The 16,910-nt window shown below is 33.6% G+C and overlaps 1 pseudogene; it reads left to right on the forward strand.

Moving 5' to 3' along the window:
• Positions 1-8,962: 8,962 nt before the first annotated feature.
• LOC132267631 (probable indole-3-acetic acid-amido synthetase GH3.1) lies at positions 8,963-11,527 on the forward strand (annotated as a pseudogene).
• The last annotated feature ends 5,383 nt before the right edge of the window (positions 11,528-16,910 follow it).

Here is a 16,910-nt window from a genome sequence, read left to right on the forward strand (position 1 = left end):
AACTATCTCACCTATGTTGCGTTTGGTGTGTGGGAATGGAATGGAATGCCCATTCCAACTATTCATTTTTTGTTATACAATTTAAAGTAAAAATGGTCATTCCTGGAAATGAAAATCCATTACACGACCAAACTTATGGAATGGCATTCCATTCCCATTTTTTTTTTTTTCTTTTCAATATATATATATATATATATATATATATATAAAGTTCCCAAAACACCCTTATATTCTAAGTCCAAAAACCACCACCATCACCGCTTTCCACCGCCACCACCATCACCGCCACCGCCAGCCACCACACTGCCACCGCTTCCACTGCCTTTCACCACCGCCACTACCACCACCACCATCGCCGCCACCACCACCAACTTCTGCCACTGCTACCACCTTCTACCACCGCAACCTCCATAAATTTCCACCATTGTCACCATTACCGTCGTCACCACCACCGCCACCTTCCACCACCTACATCACTGTCACATTCTACCACCACACTCTCGCCGCTTCCACTGCCTTCCCCACTATTACCACCTGCACCACTATCGCATTCCACCACCACCACCACCACACCATTGTCTTCCACCATCATCGCCTACCCCACTGACGCCTTCCTCCACTGCTTCTGCCACCGCCATCGTCTTCCACTAACACCATTACCGTCTGCCACCACCCTCGCCGCCTTCCAACACCACTACCGTTTTCCACTTCCACCACCATCTTCACCACCATCCAACACCACCACCATTTCTTTAAAAAAAAAAAAAAAAAATTATAGAAAAAAATTATTTTGTTAATTTAATTTTTTTTGTCACTAAGAGGAGTATTTTGGAGAATTCCATTTAAATTCGTTTCATTTTAAATTGGCCCAACCAAATACTAGAATTGTTATTATCATTTTATTCCTACATATTTCAGATTTGCAATTAAACAATAGAATGACAATGATCATTTCATTCCATTTCCATCTCCATTCTCATTCCATTCTATTCCTGCACACCAAACATAATAAAAGTAATTGGCATACAAAATGTGACATTTCGTAATTTTAGGTAATTTTTTTTTATTTTTCATAATTATTTTATTTTTGTGCATCATTTTACATGTCATGCCCTAATTAGCATGCCATGATGGTTCCGAGAGTCATTTAAGACATTTTCTTGAGTTTAGAACTCTTATAAATGTATTTTAATGCATTTTAGCATTTTTCATATTTTAGTGCCAAGAGGTCCCGTATGGGCCCCACGTCAGAATTTTCCGTGCTCAGAAATATTTTTCGGGTCCATTGCATTCCATAATTATTATTTGGAGCTTATAAAGTTGTCTATGTGGTTAAAGATGTATTTGGGGCATAGTTGTAGTATAAATAGCATGTGAGGGGCAAATATGACATTTTGGGGGTCAAAGGTGGACCCCACTTTGACCACACGTGTGGTGTAGGGGAAAAAGGCCACCCATTTTTGCAAAATCTCTCTCCTCCATCTGGCTCCCTCTTCTCTTTCTTTCATTTTTCTTCTTCTTTCTTGTATTTCACCATTGTTACTTCTTTGGAGCTTAATTTTGAACCCCTTCATGTGAGATTTTGACAGAGTGCAAAGAGGGAAGTTGAACCCACTCCTCAAGAGATTTCCATTGATACAAGAATCATCCTCATTCCTCCACTTTGAGATTTCAGATCCTACCAAGTTAGTGGGCTTTGAAGAAAGTCTAAGAGGAATCTTTCTCTCCTTACCTTCCTCTCCATGCACATTGGTGTTGATAGACTTCATTTTGGTGGAGATTCATACTTTGTGCGAGCTAGGGTTTGTACATCATTGATGTAGAGTTGTCTAATTGGTGAATTCCTTTAGTTTGTAGTTGATTCCATATTTTTCCCCATCTCAAGCATACCAATTTGATGTCAATTGTATAGTTGGTATCTAGGATTTTATATATGTTGAGTTACTTATCAAATTGTTAAGTTATATGTAATTACATAGTTTCTATGTGTATAATTTGTGAACAACATGCTACCATTTGTGTTATGTGATGAATCTTATTAGTAATGTATGTTAGATTGTTGTGACAATGTGTTGATAGCATGCAAATTGGCTATATTGTTATCCTTTTGATGTTATAACTATTAATTAAAGATTGTTACATGCTTAAATTGTCATTAGCATTGAGAAATTTCGATGAGAGATTGGGTGGTCTATGTATGTGCATTTCATCCACATGACAGTGATGATATTTTCGTAACCTTATGAGGTGGGTGTGTAGAGGTATGCATGTGCGAATGCGAAAAGGTGAAAGTGCGAATTTGAGAAGTTTTGAGAAAACATTTTCTTAAACCCGGCATTAGGGAGGTACCCTTTTATCGGTGGTGCTAGCTAGTTAATAGGGACACAGGAGGTACTAGTGACTAATTTTAGCAACTAGGGACCCAAATGGTGTTTGGGAGGTACCCTTCCGTCATGGACAATAGCAAAATTCTTTCTAGGGACCAAGGGAGGTACCCAAATCCGGCTAGTTATTACATTTTCGGTGTGAGTGTGTGGATATGCGAGGCTGCGTATGTGGTATATAGTTTGCATAAGGCAGTCCATGCATTTGCATTACATTAAACTGATGGCAATGACCAATTGTTGGGATAAATGATGTTTTGTGAGACCCCTAGCATGATCCCATTATCTCATCTCTATTCTTTGTTATGTAAAACATGTAATTGCCTACTTTGCTTGAGGAGATGCCACTTAGGCAATCTCTACTCGGCCGTTGTGCTCATTTCTCTACTAATATATTTTCAAAAAATGGAAAGGAGGTAATGGATGACTCACTCACCTTTGATGCATTGGAAGACTTCTTTTGTTGATCTTAGTGTTAAGTCCATGTATTTGAGCATATTTTTGGTGTATATAGAGCTTATATTCAACGATGTAATATTTTGAAAAAACTCGAAGTTAAAGGCTATTTGTATGTATTTTTGTGGATAAAAATGGTTTTGAGACCAATATACCATCTTTTGTGGTCTCATTAGGATTTCTAATCCCTTGTAAGGTTTTATAGCCATATATGGATTTAATTGAATTTATTTTGAGTTCATATGATGTAATCAAGCTTATTATGATGAATGTATGATGAATCAAATCCATCATGGTGCATGGACGTTATTTCATTGTTTTCAATTAAATAAATGTTTTGGGACAAGTTTGGCTTGGTTTAAATGACCAATTTATGATTTAGAGGAGAGAACAATAAAAAAAGGGTCATTAATGCATTTTTTGGGTTAAGCCCTATAATGTCTCGAAGCCCATTTAGGTCATTTTCTTTAGCCGAGGGTTTTGTAAAGGTATTTTTATTTATTTTAAGTCAATGTGAGGCAACGGGATCATTTTTAGAATTTTTTAAAAATCGAGACAATTTCCGGGCTTGGGAATTTCTCCCGGTTTTGCCATTTGCATTAAAGGGCATTATGAACTTTTCTCATACATATACATACACATATATCTAGACATTGGGGAGATATTTATGGGATAAGCATGGCATTGTGTTAGAAGAGGGAGGACATTATAGTAATTTTGCTTAAAGTGGAATCACCCAATTGTTGACAAGTGGCACCATTGAGACCACAAGTAAAAAATGAAGAAATTTCCTACCCCCCTCTCTCTATATCTATCTATACACACTTCCATGTTTTAAGCCCTAATTTGAAGGGTTTAGAGTAGGATTTGGAGGAAGACCAAGAAAGGAAAAATGTTGAGCTTAGAGATGGTTATCTTTTGTCACCCGTATTGCAAGGGTTAGGATAATTTTGAAATTTGGGTTTGTATTAGGGCTTGTGTTGGCTTGCTTCATTGAGGTAGGGATTTCTAATACCTCAAACTTTGTCTTTCATTAAACACCCTTGCTTTGATTTCTTTAAAATTCATTCTTAGATATGAAAATGTGAATTGCAATGACTATGTGTTGATATTGGTGAAATCATGCTAGTGTATGATGTAATGAAATGTTTAAATTCACGTTAAAGAATGCGTATAACATGACTTTGATGCAAAATTGCTTATATGGTGAATGTTAGCATGAGTTGTGGTGATATTATTTATACGAGAAGCATGCTTGTGATTGAATTAAATGGGAATGCCTTGTTTGTGCTTAAATTCTAGAGAATATTATGCTTATGCCATGATTATAAAAAATATGAAATTGAAGTTAAATTGATACAATTGAATTATAGGCATGGCATGGTGGGACATTTGAATGAGAAGTACATTAGGCCATCTTAGAATGGGTGAGAAAGAGAAACTTAAAAATAAATCGGATTTTGCAAGCCCGGTGTTAATTTGACCTAAAAAGAGCGTAGTCCGATATAGGACGTGAAAAAGTTGTTACTAGGCCCTAAATAGTTAAAAAAAAAAATTCTTAAATTATATTATAGAGGGGAATATGAATATGTGGATGCTGGTTAAAAAAACTAAAAAAAATATGTGGATGTGATGTAGATTGCGAACGTTATATAATCGACATTGATTTCAGATTAGAATTCGAAAAAGCTCGATAGATCAAGACCTACAAGACAATTCTTGAAACTCTTCCATACATATTGAATGGCAAACCTGATCCTCTTCAGAGGATCATCTCCATTGTATCAGAGGCTGTGAAACAGAGCTTGAAGAAGAAAGGGATGTACTTTTCTTGTTGTCAGTGTTTAAGGGAAGAGATGGGTGGAGGTAGTATTGTGGCGGCGGCGATTCCAGCCGTCGTGGGAGGAGGAGTAGCAGAGGAGAGAGGGGAAGAACTTATTATGTCAATATAATCTAACGAATTAGATTAATACATTTATATATTAGATTATATTAATATAATTTAACGAACTAGATGAATAAATTTAAAAGATTGATTATATACAGAGAAGATATTAGGCACCTCATGTATATATATATATATACATGCCTAACACCTTCCCTGTATTTGGAGAATCTTGTGAGGTTATTTATTATTTTAGTCATTTATGAACATTTAGTTCATAATATACTTGGGCACAAAGGTACATGATTTACTAATTCTTGTACGTGTGACCTATTCGAAAATAATTTCATTGTTAAATGTGAAGATATGCATAAAATTGGACAAACTTAATGAGTATTATTGGTAAAATCTTCAGCTTACGTATCCCTTCTATGGAAGGAAGTGGATTAACTCCAACATAATTGAAACAATGCATATCTTAACCTAGTTTACTATATATATATATATATATATATATATATATATATATATATATATCGCAAATAGACATAATTTCATTTTGCAAAAGGGATTTTTAAGAACATGTTGACAATTATATATGGATGCAAAAAATGATGTCAATGGTGTTCATGAATTGTTGAAAAAAACAAAATTTTAAAAATCTCAAAAACCCCAATATTTATGAACATTTAAGTAATTTATAACAAAATTTATGACATAATACCGCCCTAGCCAATGTGTTAGAAACTTGTGAGGCTAATTTAGCACTTAGTTATTAATGAATAAGGTGTTTATTTAGGTACATTTGATAAAGCAAATTGAATATTGATTAAATAAATAAGTATAATTAAAAATGAGTTTAAATTTAAGTGACTTTGACTTCACTTATTACTTACTCCCTATGTTCCAAAAGAAACATCCACATTTTTATTTTTGGCTGTTCATATGTCAAAGTACCCCTTTTTTTTTTTTTTTTTTGTAATATTACCAATTTAATCCACTTGCAATGAACTTATCACATCCTTGTAGACCCACTATAAATGTTTTGGTAATTTATTCACTACCACTATAATAATAAGATACTAAAACTCATCATCATCAAAAAGTTAGATTTCCGAGAATGGACATTAAATTTGAGATGGAGGGAGTATAATTTAATTAAATAAAATAAACTTACAAATATAAAAAATTCATCTCTTGAAGTTTTCAGTATTTAAATTATTTTCAAGGCTTATTAAACAATGCCTTATTGACAATATTTTGGTGATATGATCAGAACCTAAATATGCCTAGGAGCATGGCCAAAACGTAATCCTAAAGAATTACAATTTTGCCAAAATTCCAATTTTACCACAACACTAAATCTAATTTTGCCAAAATTCCAATTTTTAGGTAAACTTCTGGGTTTTGTGAGGGCCACAGATAGTTTCGAAAAGTTAATTATACTTTGTGAGTGTTTAAAATTTGATCAAAGAAGTACCCATGCATCTTGAAAATTTTAAATATTAAATTACGATTTTAACAGTTGTGTCACTTTTCCGCCAAGAGTTAGAATAATAATGAATATATGCCCATAAAAGGAATTTGTATGACTTGTTCAATGGAGTTTGTGTATCCAAGCTCTTAGAAATATATAGGAATTTATGTACAAGTTCTAGTTATGATTTGTGCTAAAATATAATTTGTTGTTCATGTACAATATTGTAATTAGAAGATACAGTAGAATCTATTGTACACATGTTTTGATATATATATATATATATATATAGTGTGGAATATAAATTTGTATTTTGGCAAATTTCGTTGTAAAAACAAGTACGATCGAGTTATAAATTTTAGTTCAATGTGTCAAGAATCAACATCGGAAGCGGAACTGAAAAAATGATCATACTCGTACTAATATACACTCCATGATGATGAGAACAACACCTTAGTAAAGTATGTGAGTGTGTGAGGATACTTGGAGAGTTCAAAATTAGGCTTTTGGAACATTTTTCCATTCTGCCTAACTTAAACTGATTCAACTTTTAAAGGATTTCCAAGAGTTCAAGTCTAGCCAACTTGAAACTGTTCAGCCCCACTTGAACCGGTTCAAGTTTCAACGTCATTTTCTTAAAATACCTACTGGCCAACTTCAACTGGTTAAATCTTACCGGTTCAAGTCCTTCAGACCTTTATGAGAACTTTGTTTCCTGGTTTGTTTTGATTCCTATTTTGAGTAAACTTCTTCTATATTGATTATGTAGGAATTTGACTTGGTTTCCAAGCATTTTTAGGTGTTAAGAAGAATATTACACTTTGAAAGGATCAAAGGCACTTATACAAGATTCGAGGCATAAGTCTGAAGTCGAGAGCTGTTGGACGGGAAGTTGCAAAACTAGAGGTGCTCAGCAGATTGAGTCTTAGCAGAGTGAAGGGGTGTGAGTCAAAATTCGATATATTTTGTTTTATACATAGTGGATCGGTTTTAGGTTTGGGATATCACACAAAACCTTGAAGTTTTCTAATTGGTTTCCTTGCTAAAATTTTGGTGTCATCTCTTTAACTTTGCTATACTTTTCAGTATTTAGTTTTTGTGATTATGGATGGTTAATTGTTTGTTTATATTCGTATTTAGTTTTTGTGATTATGGATGGTTAATTGTTTGTTTATATTTGTGAGTAAATTAATTAATCACAAAAATTGAATAAATTGACCTAATCATCTCATTTAGGTCATTTAAATAATACTATGTAAATCACAACTTAATCAACTGCACCGCTTAACTCACACTATATATATTGCTTAACTCACAATATATATATATATATATATATATATATATATATATCTCTGTGTGTGTGTGTGTGTGTTTGTTTGGGGGGGGGGGGGGGGGGGGGGGTCGAGATGTTTCTTAACTATCCGAAGCATTTGCTTAGGTCATAAGCATTTGACTTGAAATTAAATTGGAGTAAATATTCATTTGGAAATTTTTTTTGGTGTACTATGTGTGGGAAGGGGGGGGGGGGGGGGGGGGGGGGGGGTCGAGATGTTTCTTAACTATCCGAAGCATTTGCTTAGGTCATTAAATTGGAGTAAATATTCATTTGGAAATTTTTTTTGGTGTACTATGTGGACGCTTTGGTATGGTTGGTCAATTAAAGGGTTCCAGACATGTTATTAGATACCTTCCTCTCTGGAATGGTTGATTGATTGTTGTGTCGTTGTTTTTCTTTGGCTGCTGCATCTCCTGTTGTTTTTGCAGCTGGTCGTGTTTGTTTGGGATACCTTTCTTGCATTCTTGCTTTCTTTTAAATAAAGGGATTAATTATCTTAAAAAAAAAAAAAAAAAAATTTGCAATATTCTTATATGTGTTTGTTACATCGAATATGCCGATTAATTTTTAATTTGTTGAGTGAGATCAATGGATAGGAGTTTTTAAAAATTGTATAGATGTTAGTGGTTCATTAGTATCAGACCCATCTTTTATAAATGAAGGTCATGAAAATTCGAAATTCAATTAAGACACTGTATGTGAGTGAATTATTTTACCAGCCTTCCAAAAATAAAATTGCATTTATATAACCTATGATGGTTAACAACCACCTTTGTAACACACAATATTACGTTACTAGATGCTACCATATAGTTGATAACTACACCACAATTATCCATATTATATATAATTATTATTATATATTTTTTTTGAACTAATAATTCTCAACTTATCTATTTTTCCCTTCTCTTATTTATTTGCCTTGCAATTTATTAATTGTTCTATAGCATTGACAGCATTAATTAGTTGACTTGTTTAAAGCCTCCATGAGTCCCCAAAGAGGTTATCAACCCTGGCCTTGTCATGTAAATTAAGAACCGTTCGATTTAGATCCGAACAAAGCCCCCCATCAGGGACCTTGCTGACCTGGCTAGTGTAGGGAACACCTGTCCCCTGCTACTAAGCCATGCTGACGTTTTGTGGATCCCACTTGTCTTCACCATACCTGATACCTCCAAAAAAAATATATCTTCATATGTCAACGTTTTTTATGGCTAAAAAAAAGAAAAACACCACGTTTAATGATTTACGTGGCAAAATTAGTAAACAAAGTTGAAAAATGAGAAAACAAAAACCCTAGTTAAGCTCTGTCATTTTCTATACAAAGCATGCTGGTTCTCATATGCTAAACCACACTACCCTTCAACAAAACCATTTGATCTTTCAATAGCTCTCTCCTCCATCTTCTTCAAGTTTCAATCATGACCATTGATTCCGGTCTTGCTTCACCTCTCGGCCCTCCGGCATGTGAGAAGGATGCCAAAGCTCTTCAGTTCATTGAAGAGATGACTAGAAATGTAGACTCGATGCAGGAGAAGCTTTTGGCTGAAATATTGAGCCGAAACGCCAAGACCGAGTACCTCGACCGGTTTGAACTTGGTGGTTCAACCGATCAAGCCAAGTTCAAGTCGAAAGTACCGGTTGTCACTTATGAAGATCTCCAGCCTGATATCCAACGTGTTGCTAATGGCGACCGCACTCCAATTTTCTCCTCTCACCCCATTTCGGAGTTCCTCACTAGGTAACTAACCTATATTCTTTATATATATATATATATATATATATATGATTAAGAAAATAGCCTCTCCAAAGTTAAGGCTGGACCATTCAATAACAAGAGTCTGGCACTGAATTTGTCCTTTTTATGATGATTAACATGATACCATAGAGATAATATACATTTTAATCACTATAAACAAGCTTCTGAATTCAAATCTGCACCATTTCTTGATAGTTATAGTACTTCTTAGTTCATACACAGACTGAATTTAATTGGTGACAAGTGAAGGAAACTAAATTTTTTAGAGCACAAGGTGGTTAACATAGAACTGCATTTATAGTCAGCTGTCAATATTTTGTGTGTGTATAATAAATGTGTCTTTGCATGAGTTGATTATGGAGTTTTGATCATCTGCAGTTCTGGGACATCAGCTGGTGAAAGAAAGCTCATGCCAACAATTCATGAAGAGTTGGACAGAAGACAGAAACTATACAGCCTTCTCATGCCTGTGATGAATCTGTAAGCATTTTTTTTTTATATTATTTTTCAATATATAGTGTACATTATGCTACTTATAACTTGACTCCCATCTAATCTACCCTTTTCATGCCTGTGATAAGCCTTGTAAGTTTTTTTTTTCGGAAGTTCAAACAAGTGTATAGATGTATAAACCTTGTAAGTTTTGTTTTATTTTTTTCTTTCTAAAACCTTGTAAGTTGATCTGCCTTTGTTTAATCTATACATTTTACTACTAATTACCGAAAAATATATATATATAGAGGACTATTTGATGATTAAATTAATCATGAGTATATATGACTGCAGTTATGTACCTGGTGTGGACAAAGGGAAGGGTCTATATTTCCTATTTGTGAAGGCGGAGAGCAAGACCCCAAGCGGCCTAGTTGCGCGGCCGGTCCTAACCAGTTACTGCAACAGTGACCATTTCAAGACCAGGCCATATGACCCTTACATGGTCTACACTAGCCCTAATGAGGCCATTCTCTGCGCTGACTCTTTCCAAAGCATGTACTCTCAGATGTTCTGCGGCCTCCTCATGTGCGAAGAAGTCCTCCGAGTTGGTGCTGTGTTCGCCTCAGGCCTACTCCGCGCCATCCAGTTCCTTCAGCTCAACTGGAAGCAACTGGCGGACGACATTGAATCAGGGACCCTAAACCCTAAGGTGACTGACCCTTCGGTCCGGGAATGCGTCTCCAACATCCTCAAACCAAATCAAGAACTTGCTAAATTCATCACCAAGGAGTGTGAAGGAGAGAATTGGGAGGACATTATTACTAGAATTTGGCCAAACACTAAGTACCTCGACGTGATCGTCACCGGAGCAATGGCTCAGTACATTCCCACATTGGATTACTATAGCAATGGATTGCCACAAGCTTGCACTATGTATGCTTCTTCTGAGTGCTATTTTGGGCTTAACCTAAAACCAATGGTTAAGCCCTCTGAGGTTTCTTACAACATCATGCCAAACTTCGAGTTCCTCCCTTATGAGCCCTCAGCTCCCCCTCCGTCCCGTGATTCGCCTCCCCGGCTTGTTGACCTAGCCGACGTTGAAGTGGGGAAAGAATACGAGCTCGTGATCACCACCTACTCCGGTCTGTGCCGGTACAGAGTAGGTGACATCCTCCTTGTCACCGGATTCCACAACGCAGCCCCACAGTTCAAGTTCATAAGGAGGAAGAACGTGTTGTTGAGCATTGACTCGGATAAAACCGATGAGTCGGAGCTGCAAAAGGCCATTGACAATGCTTCTCTACTTCTGCGTGAATTCAATACCAGCATAGTCGAGTACACTAGCTTTGGTGATACTAAAACCATCCCGGGACACTATGTGATCTATTGGGAGCTAATTCGCCAAGCCACGAGGTGTTGGAGCAATGCTGCCTAGCTATGGAAGAATCGCTGAACTCGGTGTACCGGCAAGGCCGAGTCGCGGACAACTCAATTGGACCACTGAAGATTAGGGTTGTGAAAAATGGCACATTTGAGGAGCTCATGGGCTATGCCATCTCTAGGGGTGCTTCTATCAATCAGTACAAGGTCCCAAGGTGTAACTGCTCCACTCGAGAATGGTCTCGGCGCATTTTAGCCCCTTGGCACCACACTGGACACCAGAACGCCGACATTGACAGTAACTTGGAAGGAAAGGAAAGGAAAGGAAAAGAATGGAAAGGAAAAGGAAAGGAATAAAGATCTGAAAGATCTGGTTAACATGTTTCTTGACTATGGATGGACCCAAAAAAAAAAAAAACACGTCTTAGGTATTTCTGTATTTGTGTCTCTTTTGATTGTGATCGATCTAGTAGCTTTGGAAAGTGTCTTTGGATTTCTTTTGAAATTTGCAGTGTTTGTTTTGTGTTGGTTCAAGTAATCTGTGTACGCATGTTGTAGTTGTCATTTGTCACTAATTATATTGTTGTCGATTGTATTGTTGTCTTTGTTTTCAACTTTTGAGAAGGTTGGGAAAAGACTTGGACGTGTAATAATAGTGAACATATATATATTGTTCCTCTCGAGTGGATTTTGGTGGGAGGTTGTAAATAAGTGCAAGTTTGGAGTGCATTGTTGTTGTCTGCTTAATTGGCAAAATACACGTGTGTTTCATATTTCTTGAATTGAAATGCTCAATTTAGCTTGTTTATCTCTAATTTAGGGTTTCATTATTTCTTGAATTGAAATGCTAAGTAGCAAGTTAACAAAAATTAATGAATATTTAGATATTTGGGTGGTGTCTAATATATATATATAGATACACATATAACAATGTATGTAAAAATGGTTAGATATAATTGATTATTTTAATGTTTAAAGAGATGTGGAAAAATTTATACTCTAACACCGACACCAAAATGCTAAGTAGCAAGTTAACAAAAATTAATGAATATTTAGTTATTTGGGTGGTGTCTAATATATATATATAGACACACATATAACAATGTATGTAAAAATAGCTAGATATAATTGATTATTTTAATGTTTAAAGAGATGTGGAAAAATTTAGACTCTAACACCGACACGGACACCAGGAGGAGGGGATATAAGGTCTCATAGGCAGTTTCCAGTCATCTTAGCATGGGTATCATTACTCTTTAAGAAAATTATAAAAAATAAAAAGTTATTTGGAATCATTTAGAGTTTTATACTTGAATAGGGATTTTTTGACAACTTTAAGTCACTCAACTTCTGATGGTGTATATCAATTCAAGAGGTGGATTTTCTTTTCTTTTATCTATTTATTTAATTAAATTATTTTTTTAGTCAAAAACTGACAAATGAGAAAATTGAGCCATAATCTATCACATCCATCTTTGTTGAAAATTTAGGCTTGAAGATTAATTTAATTAATATATGCCATAAAATTATTTTAGTGTTGAGATCTCATTGATTTACCAATTATATAAACCAAAATCCTCTCCACTAAACACAGAGACGGTACGAGGACTTTGTGGCCTAATGATATCCTCTTTACCTCCCAAAGTGGAAGGTGAGAGTTTGAAATTCCAAAGGAACAAAATGAGCGTGTGAGTGTGGTGTGTGTGAGTTTCTTACCAATGACAAAAATAAAAATAAAAACAAAAAACAAAAAAACAAAACAAATACACAGAGAGGATGAAGGTCATTCAATTTATTACCAATATACTATGGGAGTGATCTCCACCATTTCATTTCACTATATTGATGTTGTAAATGATTATGTTCCAAACCACATCAACATCGATTTTTCCTCAAAAGATGAATCGCTTTCGGGTGAATCTAGAAGTAAGAAGGGTGAACATCTAGTAAGAAAATATTTGATTTTTTTCCGGATCACTCGTACCAAATTAATTATATGCCCCAAGAATATTTGTAAAGTTTTTTCTTCTACTACCCAATTATTTAATAAAAAAAATAAAAATTTGAAATATAAAAATAAAAACTTCTCTTTCAATAGCCGTTACTACTAATGACAATTCAAAAGGAGATACTGGTTTGGGCCTTTAAGATTTGGTCCACGTCCTTCTCAATTGTCCGGGCTTAAGCCCTTGGGTCTCAAAGAACTGTTAATGTTCTGTGTCTCCCCTTGTGGGCTATTCTGTACTTCGGCCTTATTAAATCTAGGGCCCTTGTAATTACCTCTTCAATTGTTAACCTTTTGGGAAATGAAAAATGCATGCTACTTACAAATGTGACATTTGCACTTGATTGATCAATGAACAAGAATCTTTTCTACTAATTAACATAAAGTGCTATATTATATATTTGCTAATGAGTGAATAAAAAAATGTGGCAGGATCATATATTTGAGTTTTATTATTGCATGTGATTAAAGCTTTATATATTATGATAGAATCTACAACACGAATGGTCTAAGCCATAGAATACAATAAACAGGCCCATATGAGCGCCCAACCTGATTTCGTCAAGTCAGTGATGCATTCTACCCGAACAAAAAACAAAAAAATTGTGACTTTTTACTTCATAACTTTTTGGGTTAAAATTATAGAACTCTCAGAAAAATTTTAAAAACTTTTGAATTAACGGAACTTATCAAGTTACTCCTAAATCTGTGGCCAATCCTTTAAATGGGTTGTGAAATATAAAATTTGACCTTACTATTTAATATTAAATTAAAAACTATAATTATTGTTTTAAATTTTTTTTAAAAAAATATCTCTTTATAATAATATTTTTTAATGTTAGATAGATTGTTATCTTAGCATATAGCAATCGATAACTCATTTATTGCATCCATTATTATTTTTATAATTTTAAAATAATAATTATAGTTTTTAATTTAATATTAAATAGTAAGGTCAAATTTGACATTTCATAATTCATTTAATGGGTTCGCTATGAATTTGAGTGTAAATTTATAAGTTTTGTTACTGCAAAATATTTTTTTTAATTCTATTGAAGATTTTATGTACGATTTTGAAAGTATAAGAAGATTTTATTATTTTAACCTTAACTATTTTCATAAATTGTATCACTTGATGGAATGGAAAAGAATTTTGTTAGGAGTCAAATTCAGTTAGGAAGAAAACTCAAACTCAAGAACATATATGTGATTGGTCACCACCTCTCACCTGAAATACTTTTCTACACCTTTAATAGTTGGTTATATGTGTCAGTAACCAAATTATATCATTTCACAAGAAAAAAAAAAATTTATTTATTTTAGTTGGTCTATCATAGCATTTAACAAGCTTATAATATCATGTCATCACTATAACTCACGCAATTAAAATTTTTCTCTTACCTTCTTTATCCTCTCACCAACCTCTTTACCTAAGTTACATTTAAAACAAAACTAATAATAATTAATGCATTAAATAAGAAAGTAGAGAGTTATGTATCTAGTTAACCATTACGTCTAACTCTTTAGCGCAAATATTATTATTATTATTATTATTATTTTTGAAAGATTAAAAAATATATATATATATCATTATTCTTGAAAAAAAAGAATCTCAACTTTATTTGCCCAAAAAAAAAAAACAGAGAAGGAAAAAGTGAAAGAGTCTCAACTTTATTTTATGTGTTTAAAGAAAAAGGTCAGTTAAGCTTAAAATAGAAGATTTTGTAAGATTTTTATGTGAAGTCATTTCACCTTACTTTCTTCGCGTGGTGCAAGAAGGAAAAACAAAATATTTTCTTATTTTGATGGGACTACTCATTATGTAAACTTAAGATAAAAAATAAAAAAACCTATGGAAATGTCTCTAGTTAGTAGTTACGAACTACGGAAATGTCACTAATTAGTAGTTAGCAACCACCATCATTAGAAGTTCATTGGACCTCATCGAGTGAAACAGTATCTGAAGAATTTTTTTTTACTTAATGACGTAATTGATAGAGTGCTCAATTTTTGAATAGGTGTGTCCGTGTCCAAATTCCCTCTATTTTTAATTTGTATAATAAAAAAAAGCCAAAACATATATATATATATATATATATATATATATATATATATATATAAATCTTCAACTAACCAAACTTATCAAGTTACTTCCAAATTTATAACTGACCCGTTAGATAAATTTTTATCTTATCAGTGACCGATGACTCATTTCTCATCCCCTAATATTATTTTTATAATTTTAAAATAATAATAATAATTTTTAATTTAATGACATAAAATGTCCGTTCACCCAATATCTATTTTTGCATAATCATCTCATCCACCATTTGTCCCTTTGGCCAACATGTGACTCTTAGATAAGCAACAACTTTCACAATAGAACGATGAATAATTCAAACCTTTAAATAAAGTAGGAAACAAATGTTTAAGATATGGAAAGTTAGGATGTCCTAGTCTTAAATGTCAAAACATTATTTGTTCATAAATAGAGTTAAAACTAACACTACTAAGGCCCTGAGCCTTTTTATTATTGGAGAAGTCCCCATCAAAGTAGTAAAGTCCATCTATTATCTTAGCACTGCCAATCTTCTTCCTCGAGCTCCGATCCTGAAATTCACAGTAAGAATCACAGAAAATTACACGACAATTAGATTCTTTGATTAGTTTATTCACAGACAAAAGGTTACAGCTAGTTTAGGGGCTTCCAAGTATTCAAGGGAAGAAAAAAAATCCTTCCTAGTCACTTTGGGGGTGATTTTTAGTGGTTAGGTTAGTGGTGTAAAGGGGTTTTGTGATTATTTAGGTAATTAATGTGTAAGTTTTAGTTCATGAAATTTGGAGGAGTTGGTATTTTCGTAATGGAAAATGATTATTTTGATATATTTTTCTATCTTATTTGTATGGTGGAAGAGTTTTCATCCCATTAATTTAAATAATAAAATTTCTATTTAAAGAAATCAGTAGAATTGAAATGAATAAAAGTTTTATGTGCTACATATTTTGGCAAGACAAATAAACAAATTGAAGTTTTTTTTTTTTACCAGACAAGTAGAGTTAGTAATTAGTGAAAATTAGGATAATGGGGAGATTGAAAGCTAGGATAATGGGGGTAAGAGGACTCTTTACCACTTAAATATTAATACAGCCACACTTAAAAACTTTTGCAAGATTTTATGTGATGGGACTTTATATTCTTACATTTGGAAAGGAAAGCAAATAAAAACAAAATATTTTCTTATGATGATGGGACGACTCATATTTTAGCCTCCTGCTGCTGCTTCACATGGTGGTACGGATTGTCATTAGTTTGTGTTTGTCTATCTCACTCCCAACTTTATTTTATGGATCAAAATCCTCCCCCGGCAACAGTTCTATGTTGCACTTCGTGAATTTTGTTTGAAAAATATATTATTAAAATGTTAGGAAGTTGGTCTTATATTTCAATTTTTGTGTATTTATGTATATTTTAACACTTTCTTAACATGTGTTTTAATTTTTTTTCTAACATGTGTTTCAAAACAAATATAACGTTTATTTGGATATCTAGTGAAATAAAAATATAATTTGCCACAAACACAAATTTTTTATTTTTTTTTCTGCAATATATTCGATGAGATTTAGGAAGTGGGGAAGTGGGGGAGAAGATATAAAACTCTTATGTATTGTTTCCGAAGATTACAATACATATATACAATTCTGTAACATTACTAACTATGAAAAATATTATAAAATATAAAAAAAAAAAGTATAACTAATGGAGAATATACAACGGAAAAATAATTGATTA

This window comes from Cornus florida, unplaced genomic scaffold, assembly GCF_030987335.1.
Source record: "Cornus florida cultivar Cherokee Brave unplaced genomic scaffold, ASM3098733v1 CherokeeBrave_3.0.0_Hap2_Chr07, whole genome shotgun sequence".
Taxonomy (NCBI): Eukaryota; Viridiplantae; Streptophyta; class Magnoliopsida; order Cornales; family Cornaceae; genus Cornus; species Cornus florida.